The sequence below is a fragment of the Gadus macrocephalus genome, chromosome 4 (assembly GCF_031168955.1).
Source record: "Gadus macrocephalus chromosome 4, ASM3116895v1".
NCBI classification, from domain to species: Eukaryota; Metazoa; Chordata; class Actinopteri; order Gadiformes; family Gadidae; genus Gadus; species Gadus macrocephalus.
In genome coordinates this window covers 8795746-8805323 of record NC_082385.1, presented here as the reverse complement: position 1 = coordinate 8805323, position 9578 = coordinate 8795746, and positions in this window count along the sequence as shown.

Below are 9578 nucleotides of genomic sequence, written 5' to 3'. Positions count from 1 at the left end.
AGAGGAGTTTAGCAAACAGGATTGCGTTAGCCATGACGGCGAAAATCCCAACACGCCAGTCCACCAGCCCCAAAATCTGGGACAGAGTCTGTAGCAACACGCACACACACACACCGCACGCACAAACATGCACACATGCCGTGCACACACACGTGCACACGTGCCGTGCCTCTGCACACACATACGGTACATACACACACTGTTTATTCTCAACTACTGACTTGCAACAGAAGACCTAGTTCCTGAATTCCAGACTTCCAGAAGTAACTGCACCTCATTACTTATTTCTGGTAATAATGCACACAAACTATTTCTATTTTTCTGTATTACTATATCTCCCTCCCCGGCCTCTCTCTCTACTTGTTTCACCTCTTCAGTTACATCGGTACGTGTTTACTCGGATTCTCATTAGCCACTGTCCATCAACGTTGACAGCTTCCTGGTCCTCCAGCTGTTTGTTCTATTCTTACACCAGCAGTCGCCCTCAGCTCAGCTGATTGCATTAGTGTTACCTGCTGTGGGTCTGTCTCAACGCCCCCCCCCCCCCCCCCCTGTCTCTGTGTCAACCCCCAGGTCTGGTGGTGAGAGAGGCCAGCATCGAGATCACCAGGCAGCAGGTGGAGGAGCTGTTTGGCCGGAGGACTTCTGGTGCCAGTGTGTCGCCTGGAGCTCGGCCGGGACCACCAAGAGCCGCAAGGCCCACGTCCGCATCGCCTGTAAGTGACAACCCACCTCTGTCACACACCTCCCCCACCTCTGGCATACACCTCCCTCACCCATCAAGACCCGGGCCCTCACTCACCTCCCTCACCCATCCTCACCCACCTCCCTCACCCATCCTCACCCACCTCCCTCACCATCCTCACCCACCTCCCTCACCCACCTCCATCCCCATCGACACCATACCCCCTCACCCATCCCTCACCCACCTCCCTCACCCATCCCCAACCACTCCCTCACTGATTCCCACCCTCCTCCCTCCCCCGCCTTCCTCACCCATCTCCATCCACCTCTATGACCCACTGCAGAATACATCTCCCCCATCAACCGCCCCTCCACCCTACCCCCTCAATAACCCAGCCCCAGCCTCCACCACTCCCAGCACCCCCCCCCCACCTCCATGACAGAACGCCACCCACCATCACCCCCACCACCTCCACCACCCACCTCCACCACCCACCTCCACCACCCACCTCCACCACCCACCTACCCCTCCAATCTCCCTCATCTCTTTGTTCTCTAACCCACTTGTAGTATTCCCTACTTTGTTGACCATTTAATCAGTGCCCAAGAATAGGAGATGCATCTGAAGATACTCTGTTTAGAACCAATGATTCATAGGAGCTTAGAGAGAGAGAGAGGGAGGGAGGGAGGGAGGGAGGGAGGGAGGGAGGGAGGGAGAGAGAGAGAGAGAGAGAGAGAGAGAGAGAGAGAGAGAGAGAGAGAGAGAGAGAGAGAGAGAGAGAGAGAGAGCGCTTGCGCAGCAGTGCGACACACTAGTGCTTTAACAATCATAGTGCAGGACCGAAACATTCATAGCTTGAGTGTTAAGAGAGGGAATTACTTCCTTTGGTGTACAACTCAGTGGAAACAGACAGGGGGGGGGGGGGCAGAAGGCACACAGTGTGAAAGACCGAAGGACATGTTTACTGTATCCTCTTCTCCACCTCCTCCTCCTCCTCCTCCTCCTCCCTCCTCCTCCTCCTCCTCCTCCCAGTCCTTCCTGTAGGTGGTCCTCATTTGCTCTCGTCTGCTTCCCACTAGGAACAAACACATTTGTTTTTAATGAGGAACACTCTGCCACCAGGCTCCAGCCTCAAAACACACTCCCTCCTCTCGTTTCATCTCTCCTCTCTCCCGAGGCGGGCGCGACAATCACGTTTTGGGGAGGAAAGCTGAAATGTAAATCCCAAACACAAGCACAAAACAGCAGAGTTTGCATGCCACTCGCCTTGCTGTGAAGCTGTATTGTACGATTTAGTTAAGCCGTTTTTTTTTACAGTTTTCGCGCTAATATCCTACCTGAAGGGATTCTGTCTTGGGGGGGGGGGGGGGGGGGGGGGGGGGGGTATCAACAGGAATATCTTGCGTTGAAATTCTGGGCTGTTAAAACCAGCTCCTGGGATAAACAGTATAATCAACTCTGTATGCAACAGATTAAACATCTGTGTCTGTTGATTCCTGTGCTCTGGCAGCATTAACTCCGGACAGTTTCATCAGGGTTTCACTGTATTAGTGGTTTCTGTCGCCAACACGACAGACTATTGACATATGGCTGGGTGAAAAAAAAAAAGTCGATACTGTGGAGCAAAAACAAACAACAGCATAGTTCATAACCCGGCCTTCCGTCTGATCCCATCCACTCAGAGCAGCAGCTGCGAAGGTCCGTGGCAATCACACACCTCCAAGACCTTTTCAACCCAGCGTTGTTCTCTATTCGGACCTCTATTTCTCCCCGTCTCTCTCTACCTTCCCAGCAAATAACTCCCAGACCCAAAAGGCGACTTTTTAAAGTCGGGCCCGACTTTGGCAGTTCACACTGCTGCACGACTGGTCTTGACAATCAGTCTTGCCTTTGGTTAAGACTCGTGACTGGGAACACGCGGGCGTCCACACATGCAGACTCTTCTCTGAAAGTGGTCAGACCTGTGATTTCAATTCCTGTGAAATCATGTGAAATCATGTGGAAGTCCACATACGTGTTGATTGCGGTCAATGAGTATATAGCATCTGCTGGATACATCGAAGCAATAAGTAATTTCTACTGAAGCTAACGTTTCAAGCACTGTTTCAAATGACCAGTGACAAGCAAATGAAAAGGAAGATCTTCCATTTATGTCTACGCGATTGTCAACGTTTGAATGCGGTTATCCGAGTCATCCGTTGAGGAACGGACGTTTTGTTTCTTCCCATTGGCTGTTGCCACCGTAATCGCCTATTTCAGTCTCCTTCCCCCTCCCCCACGCATCGCCAGTCGGCCCCGATGATATCAAACCGGTTTGAGCAAGTCTTTGCCCTCCTGACTCTACGGGGGGGCCACTGAGTCTGCCGAATCATCCGGCCCTAGAAGCCTAGTGTGTAGGAGCCTTATAAGTCCCCTGATCCTCTCTCTGTATTTTCCCAATCCTCTGGCACTCATCATCTTCTGGATCACCTACCGGCCTTTCTCCCATCCCCTTCCCAGCGATGGCCTTCATGGAGCCGGATGAGTCAGAGCCGTGCTTCCCAGTCTCCCTACGGAGCTCACTCATGCTGCTCCACCCCATATAATCAGCCATGATGAGCAGCCCCTGCCAGCCGTAGCCCATCCCTCATATCACAATGGAGCCTCCCCCCACCCCCCCCCCGCCCCTGCATTAGCCTCCGCTGAATGGATTAGCTCCTCCACAACGTCTCTGGGCTCCTGCCTGGCAGGCTGCTTCTCAGAGCCAGAGAGCTCCGACTGCCTCCCATACACTAATGGAAACTCTGTGGTTTTGTTTTTCCTTCTGCTTTTTTTTGGTTTGCTGCTTCTCTCCCTGTCATCTAAACACACGGTACAATCGGACATGGCGTAAGAGACAGCCGCAGCAGAGTAGTTAAGAGATTGCAGTGCCCAATCCGCGACGCAAAATAAGGAGTTCTTGACTGGCCTTGTCTGCCCTATAGAAAGGACCGGAAGCGATGGCACTTTGCTGCGTACAAGGATTGTTAAACTTCTGGTCTGGTTACGTGTCTAACTGCCGCTAGATGTTTGCCTTTGGCGGTGAAGCCGTCCAAGAGAATTCAGTAGAGCAACACAGCCACCACTGTTGGACCACAGAACCCGTCCCAACGGTTTATTCAGCCTTCATTAGGGATGGCCGCTCTGAGGGAAACGGGGACATTCTATGATAACATATTAAAGCCAGGGAAATACACAAATTATGAGACACATTGTGTGGCTTGTTTGTTGGGGAAACGTCCCGTTTCAGTTGGTTTTCAGCGTTGATCAATCCCCGATCGTTTATGCAATTCACTCCTGTGAGACCCCTGTGGGTTAATGAACAGACAGTAAGTGGACGTGTCCAGAGGATATTACCACTGTGGTGTACTTTAGCATTCAACAAAAAAAGCAGTCAAATACCTCCACTTAGGGTAATGGTTGTCAGATGAGGAGCGAATCCTCTGTGGCGTTTCTGTGGTGAGCACAGGGAATGCTCTGATCCCACAGGAATGTCTGCTCAGCTTTTTCCTGAACCCAGCTGTGCTCTGCAGAGAGATGCAGGGAAGGTCCGGCGAAAAGGAGAAGGCCCCTGGACAATGAGCAAGACCCAAATAAATTATTATTACCAAAAGTATGAGCTTCATCATACTTTTGATGGTTGTAGGCCGACCATTACGCATTCAAACGTTTTTTTCTTTTCGATTCATTATTTTTTTTATAGGAACTATTAAATATATTATGAAGCCCATGTGATGAAATTAATGCAGTTTATTTTTAAGTTGTTTGTTCAATTTGTTTAACTCACATCTTCAAAAGTTCCTTTTTGCAATTTAATAGCAAACTAAAGAGGTTTAGTATATTGAAAATCAACTATCTCTGTCTCTCTCCTTTGATTAATGTCTTTCATTCAATCGTTATGCTTACGATTGCTTTAAATATTTTGTGCACAATTGAATCGCAAACCCATCAATTTTTTTTTAATTAAGCAAACTCTGTTTGGTGTTTTCTCAAAGGAACATGTAAGTTTGATCCTAAATGTATTTTCTACTGTACTAAGACACTCGGTTTTACCAGCCCTGCAGTCTGAGACATATAAAAATAACAGCAAAATGTTTTCTATAAAGGGAATTCTTTTTTGAGGTTGGTTTCCATGGTCACAGCAAGTTGTCAGGGGAAAGTTTTCTCAACGACAACTTGTACAATATTTCCTCTTGTTAATTAATTTCCTTACCATATGCTCTTTTTATTCTATTATTTTTACATAAGCACATTGTCTGATATTCTTTACATTATCCAATCCTCACATTGCTACCTTGACATTTTTCTTGGGTCTAATTTGACCTGATTCCAACAAACGTAGCACTACAGCTAACGGTAAGTTATTATGATTAACATTCATCCCTGAAGGGTAGAGCTTGATCATATGATATTTAATTTCTACCTTTGTAAGCAGGACTAGCCTATGCTCTGTTTAACACTGATAGGTAAAGTTGTACAGTTGCACTCACTTCACAATCTCTTTCGCTGTTGAAGATTACGTGTTGCGCACTGTGGCTTATTTATGCGTGTTTCTTTGAGAAGGAAAGGGACAGAAATGCTTTTTGTGTCCAGCCTCTGCTACTCTGAAGTACATGGGTGGACGATATTGCAATTAGTGCTGCACATAAAAAAGCATCGGCATCGCGATGTGCGCATGCGCGATAGACACATCGCAGAGCCGTGTGATTGTCAAACAAGGCAAATGAATCGAAACAAGTCATGCTACAACCTATTTGCTGCTTGCTACGAGAGGAAAACTTGCCCAGTTCTCATTTTCCATGACTGATCTAGAAGAAAGGCCTGTCTTTTACGAGTTCTGCAGTGTTTGCATTTCCTCTGCATTTGCAAGTAAAAAATAAATAAATGCAAATGAGGGAAATTGGGATGTTTTTCTTTATTCACAGCATAAGGTGCACGGTGCGCTTGTGAACGACACACTCGATTAAAAATGAATGGATAGTTCTTGCTTCCTCGCGAGTGAGCTGACACGGGTACCACGAACAAACTCAATACATTAGCTGCATTAGCATAGCTACACAGAAATCGTGAATATGGAATGCGAGATGTTTATGCCACGGTCCTCTGTGTAGGTCGATTTCCAGGCTTCGATCTCCCGTTCCGCAGACTGCGAACCGTGCAAAACCTTGTTTACTATTATGACACAATTATTACGCATAAACTTAGTTCATGTAAAATCGTTTTGATTTATTTAGTCCGTGCCCCCGGAGCCATTAACAGTACATACATAAAAGCAGACAAAAACAGGTTGAGCAAGGCGCAGTGCAGCAGCACAAATAATTGTTGTTTTTGTTTTGAGATTTGACAGCAACGCTATAGTGTCAAAAAGCTTATAGGCTTGCTGAAGATCCCCAACCGGTGCTGTAATTAATTTCAACTATGTGTAACGTTTAAGGCAATACACAGGGTAGGGTGACATCCGCTACGCTAAATCTATTTGTATTATAACTGCTGTTTTTTTATTTGTTTGACAATACAAGTTAGTTGCCAGCAACTGTTGTCTGAAAAGTAGCCACATTAATCGCAATATATATTGCAAAGAACTAAAGAAGGCAATTTGATTTTGTCTCAATATCATGCAGCCCTAATTGCAATGCTTTTGTGGTTTAGATTAAAGGAATACTTTAGATGAAAAGGCAACTCTCTTTAAAAGTCTTTTTGAAATAGGTACTTTAATTAAGATGGATTAGGCTAGGAAAATGTTGCTTGTCTTGTACTTTTGCTCTACTTTTCTTTTTAACTTGAACTCATTTCCTTCCCTCACCTTATCAATTCATCTCCTGTTTTATATCTTTTTCATCTCTTTTGTGTCTGCACAGCTCCTCTCGCTATGCTGTACGCTGCATCTCAAGCTCACCTCTCCTCATTAGCCATATCATCCTCACCTACTCAAACATCCTCTCTGGGTACCAGTCCTTATCTGCTCTCCTAGCTTCTACCACTCATCCTCTCCTCTCTTCTCCACTCCACTCTATTCCTTATCTGCCTCTTCTTCCCTCTTCTCTCCCCTCTATACTACTCCTCTCCATGCTTTTAATGAATGCCCCTCTCCTTTCCTCTTCCGTCTCCTCTTCTCCTTCCTCAAATATCATCAGTACTCCCCCACCTCCTCCTCTTCTTCCTCCTCATGTGTATGATGAGGCCCTTTCTCATTCCCCTCCCCGCCCATCTCCTCTCCTCTCCTCTACTCTCCCCCTCTCTTCTTCTCTCATCTCTCTTCCCCTCATCTCTAATACCAACAACACTCTCCTCCTCCTCCTCCTTCCTCACCTCCTCCTCCTCCTCCCACCTCTCCCTCGTCCTTTTCCTGTACGATAGCTAACCCCCTCTGCGTCCCGCTCCCAGCCGGCAGCAGTAGCAGCATCAGCACCACCGGTAGCATCAGTGGCAGGTGATGAGTCCCGATGCTGCGGGCGGGCCCCTCGCTCTTTGTATTCCTGCCCCGTCCTCTTCCCCGCAGCTCCCCATCCTCTTCCCCGCAGCCCCCCTGCCCTCTGGTCCACTCTGTCGGGTTCTTTGCGGGCAGCGAAATATATTGACTTTTTATTAGTGCGAGGAGTGATTGCCTTCTTCCTCCTCCTCTTTCTAGTATCCTCCTCGGGCAATTTATTTGTAAGCCGACGGTAATAAAGAGATGTAGAGCGAGGGAGAGGGAGAGAGAGCAAGGGAGACGGAGAGAGAGGGATGTGGCCGGAGCAAGCGGGGTGCAAACTTCAATGGCATGTTTGGCATTTAAAAAATGTCACCATATATTGTTCATGCCGAGAGATGTTTTCCGTTCCGTCTCCTCCTTAAAATATGCCCACTCCCAACGCCTCCCTCAAACGCCTTTGATTATTGAAATACCTCAGATGCCGCGCGTTGGACTGTGACGGTGTCAGACCCAGGGTTAATGTATGTGTGCATTTTTTCTCTCTCTCTCTGTCTCTCTCTTCAGACCTGAAGAAGACTTTCGACCAGGAGCCCCTTGGGAAGGAGGTCTCCTTGGAGCAGGAGGTCCTTCTGCAGTGTCGGCCCCCTGAAGGCATCCCGGCTGCAGAGGTGAGGGGGTCAAAGGTCAACCGTGCCATGAGCTCATGGCAGATGAAGTCACAGGCTGCGATCGCAAAAAAGTCCAATGTTTTCAGACTAGTGCGAATGGTAGGGTCAGGGTGGTACGATTTTCTGAATATTGGGGCAGGATAGTGTCGGAGGTTAGGATGCCACCTTTCCACTTCCAGCTGAAAGGTTTGGGGGGGTCGAAGACCCAATGTCCAAAGTCTTAGCTGTTGGCATCCTTGAGCAAGATTCCTTTACTATTATCATTACTAACATGTTTTTAAATATTCACTGTAAGGCAATTTGGGTAAAAGCGTCAGCTAAACAACTTAATAATAAGTAAAAATATGAAGAGTAAAGGTGATGAAAAAACACTTTGCTAGTAGATGCATTCTGGGATGTTTTTATTCAGGAATGTGCCCTAGTATGACAAGTTAGAGTGCTTTTATGAAAGAAAAAAAAATTTGAAGGTTGAATCGTAAATGTTTTCTTATGCCCCTTTCACACCTCCGCAAAATCGGAGCCGGTTCCGGGCCAGTTCGGAGCTAGGGCCAGTGTTTTGGTTTCACACCGCCAAAGAACCGGCTCCGGCCCCTAAAAACCGGTTCAACTCCAGCCCCACTTTTGAGCTGGGCTAGAACTAGAACCGCTTTTACGCCGGGGGCAGGGGGCGGAGTTATCCGTACCTTCATAAACAGGAAGACCAACGAAGACCGGCATTTTTAAAACACCGAAGTAAACAATGGACGTGAATCCGTGTATGGTTCGTTCTTTGAATATTCCGATTAAAACAGAGTCCTTTTTTGTTTTAAATCGGAATATTCAAAGAACGAACCATACACGGATTGAATCGAAGTCGAAATTGTTGTTGTTGTGTTTGAAACTGGCGCGAGGGTTCTTCTTCTTATTGTACAGTTCCGGCAGGGCGGGAGGGTTGCTGGGAAAGCGGAGACGTTTGCAGTGACGTCATGACGTTGCTCACGCCGGCTCCATGGCTGGCTCTGGCCGGTGTGAAACCAACTGGTTCTTAACTGGGATAAGGCTGGAACCTGTTTGGAACTGGCCCTAGCACCAGCCCGGAACTGGCTCTTGGTTATTTTTGGTGTGAAAGCCCCATTAGTGGGGCAGTGTGGCCAAAGTGTAAGGTCCACAAAAGCATGGACTCCAAGCCAAGTAGAGTATGACTGCATCCACAACAGGATAATCAATGACAGCCAAACAAGGACCCCATTTCAGCCTAGCGGATCGCAGGACAACTACAGCTGCTTCCAAAAGAGAGCGCAATCGAGAGAGAAATGTGTGTATCCACATGGGGCCGTATATATTAGGCCAGTCGTCTGGGAAAGAACGAAGGCTATCATCTCCAATTTTGCAATGTTGTTCGATCTGTGGTCGAGGAAGAGGAGGAGGTGATGAAATGGGTGGGGGAGTAGTGGCTTAAAAAAAAAGAAGCTTGGTTATGTGAAGTCAACTTGGCCAAATTAATCCCATGTGAAATGGCAACGTGCCAAAAGTACAAAGTGAACATTTGGAAGCGATGAAAGCTCCTTTTCTGCCAGTGTGTCTCGGTAAATCCGCCTTACCATTAGTCTGTTCTCTGTGTGAGTCAACCCATCAATCTACACTCGACTGGTTGGTCTTGGTGTTTACAGACCCGGCTAAACCATTGGACGCCTGCCTTGCTTTAGATTCAGTGTTACCACGACGACTCGAATAGAATGTCGCTGTGTAGATCGACTCCAGGAAAGCTAACTAGCCGGCTTTTTCTTTCAAACGTTCAAGGGCGATCGGTGCAGTA